The sequence below is a fragment of the Furipterus horrens genome, unplaced genomic scaffold, assembly GCF_987537825.1.
Source record: "Furipterus horrens unplaced genomic scaffold, mFurHor1.1.pri manual_scaffold_17, whole genome shotgun sequence".
NCBI lineage: Eukaryota > Metazoa > Chordata > Mammalia > Chiroptera > Furipteridae > Furipterus > Furipterus horrens.
This window is the reverse complement of record NW_028327187.1, coordinates 54,032,605-54,035,654: the sequence shown is the minus strand read 5'-3', so window position 1 is coordinate 54,035,654 and position 3,050 is coordinate 54,032,605.

Sequence of the window (3,050 nt, the reverse complement as noted above, 5' to 3'; positions counted from 1 at the left end):
TACTCAAGATTACACTCAAAAGCTCTTTACCTATGGAAATTACCCACAAAATTAAATGACCTCTGGATTATTTTCATATTCTAGAATTTTGAGTGGTAACACATACTTACCTAATAAGAAAGTGCTACTCTGAGAAGTTTGATTAGGAAAAAAAGAGGCCATGTGAGTTCTGATATTTAGTTTACTGATAAAGTGATGAAAATCACTAATACTCATTTGAAAAATGTTTTCTTCCCTTAATATGTACCCCTCAGGATGGTCGTGTGCACTCAGTATAACAGAAATTCAGCTCAGTAATTTTAAGAAACTAAGCTCTAGTTGCAAAAGAACTTTGAAGTAGTTTATTTTGCTGTTATACTTTTATTTTTTAAACATTATCTTTATTCATGATGTAGGTGAAACATGAAACACAAAAGATAAGTTTGTTCTGGAATAAGAACAAGGCTTTTCCTTAAAAAAAAAAAAAACCAATGAACAAATACACAAAAACAAATAATTGTAAGTCATATGCTAAAACCAAGTAAAGCACCAGGGTAACTGTACATCAAAAATAAACAAATTTCCAGAACCTTGCCCTTTTAAAAATAACCTAATTCAAGTCCCAAACCCACTCTAACTTTCCTCCTGTCTTGAATTTCTACAGCAGCTTTCTGTAGTTCATAACACACTTTATTGTATTGTCTATATTGCTTTTATACAGATGGGCAATAATTACATCTCAAGCTAGATAGCAAGTTCCCTTGAGAAAAGAGACTTCACAATATCTACTTCTACTATGTAACAGGCACCCATGAAATACTAGTTGGCATTTATTTTTTGGCAAGCATTTCTCTAAGATTCAGTAGGAATGAGAAGGATAATCTGTGCTGGTAGTAGGATATGGAATCTAGGAGAGTAAGATACAAATTACAAAACAGAGTCAACGTCTAATAGGCTGCTTCCTACACAAAAAGGTTAATATAGCTATGATTTGCTAACACTAAAAGCCAAACTACAATATAATTCTCAACAGCACAATATTAAATGGAAAACAAAAACTAAACATACATACACTTTATTGCAACCAAAGATTATATACCAATTGTAGTTACTGTATTTAATACCATCAAAATTTGTAGATAATGCATAAACCAGAAATAACATGCTTAAGATATGATCATTCAATCAAAAGCAATCCTGATACTGTGTTTTCACTCCTTATGAAGACGATCCTGGAAAACTTGAGCTACCTCTTCTATCTCATTCGCAGCATGACTATAGGGGGAAAAAGTCATGCATCATTAATCTGAGATCAAAAAACACCAAGAACATAACTTACATTCTCCCTCAACATATGATTTATAAAACTTTACATATTCATTTTTACAGCTTTATGTATTATAAAATACAGAAGGTAAAAAAAAGGATTCATCTGTTTGGAAACTATGAGAACAGTGGACAAAAATGTTCTTGATTTGCTCTCCCTAGCTTTCAAGCAGATAGCAATCTACTTGATATTTATGTTTTATTAAAGATAAGTATTAACTGCTTTTTACTCATTACAACCTAGAAGTGTCATATGGGATGGTCATTATATTGAGGGCATAATTGTTGTAGGTCTTTTCTGGCCTATTAGCAAATTAGTACACTGGGTATATTCACATTTCTGTTCCTTCCTAATGATTTTGTTTGTTTCTCTCCCTTTTATTTTTTTAATGTTTTTTATTGATTATATTGTTACAACAGTTCCAATTTCCTCCCCCTTGCTCCCCTCCACCCAGCACTCCCCTCCACCAGCAATCCCCCCCAAGTCCATACCCCTGGTTCGTAAAAATTAACTATCCCCCCCCTCAAATATTAGGACCCTTTGTAATCTTGTAAAGGACAATGGGCGAAGGTCTCAAGCTCTTCTAGCTGCTTCAAGCTGGACATGGTCGTCGTCCTACCTGCCCTTGGGTCCAGAAAACCCTAATAAGAGTGGGGGTGTGGAGGGGAGGGTGGCCTTCCCACATGGGGAAGGATCGTGCAGACTCCAGGTCAGTTGGCTGTCTCCGGTCAACGGCGTGCTTGGTTTAACAGGCTGGTGTCCTTGTTGTGTTCTGGGGGCAACAGATTTGGCGAAAAGGGTTAAAAGACATCATTCAATCCATAACTACTAGATGACAAAAGGCAGGGATTAATTTTTCAATGTTCCATATTAGGAAAAAAAAAAGGGGCTTCTTTGTAAGAAGGTGTGCTAGGCACATCTCACCTGTCCAAAACACTTTTGCCCATTATACTTAGTTTGGGCTGAGGTAAATAGTTTAGGTTTTCCCCTTCTCAGACCTCTGGGCCTTTTCTGTCCAAGCCATTAGGATAGAAAAGAGAAACCCGTTTTAAAGTGAAGCCCACAGACAACCCCATTCTTTCCCAACCCAGCCATTTAGTTCAGTCAAACCGTTGAGTCTCAGGAGGCAGCGCTGCAGAGAGGATTAAGTGAGGCTTATGCGTACAGACAATCACTCAGGTAATGCGATAATAGGCTTATGTCCTTTGAAAACAGAAAACACGTGTTAATTTATGTAACATAACACACAAACAAGTCTCTAAATCTGTAAGACTATCTTATTGGGAAGACATCCAGTTGCAAGGCACTTGAAATTCTATTTGCCTGCAACTTGAATATCTTTGATGATATCACAGATATGGTTTAATTTCCAACTGAAACCATATTTTAAATGAGAAGAAACTTTTAAGACGGTTAGTTGCCCTATTTTATACTCTACTACTGATCATTGTGATTTTCCTTGAATAATAATTTTTCTCCCTAAGGTAACCCTCCTTGTCTTTAAAGGGACTACATTAAGTCCATTTTTAATTTATCCTGTTCGTTTGCATAAACATAACAAGAGCAGCAAATGATCACTTATGATCTTTAGTTCTGCTTTGCTGGAACTTACCCAAGGAATATTTGGGGTGACCCTCAGTCTGTTCTTCAGGGCACAGAAGCTGAGCCACATATCTGGCATTCATCCTTGCCTGTACATACCTGTTTTTTCCAAGTCTTTCTGGTTTTCCATTGTGCCTTAATG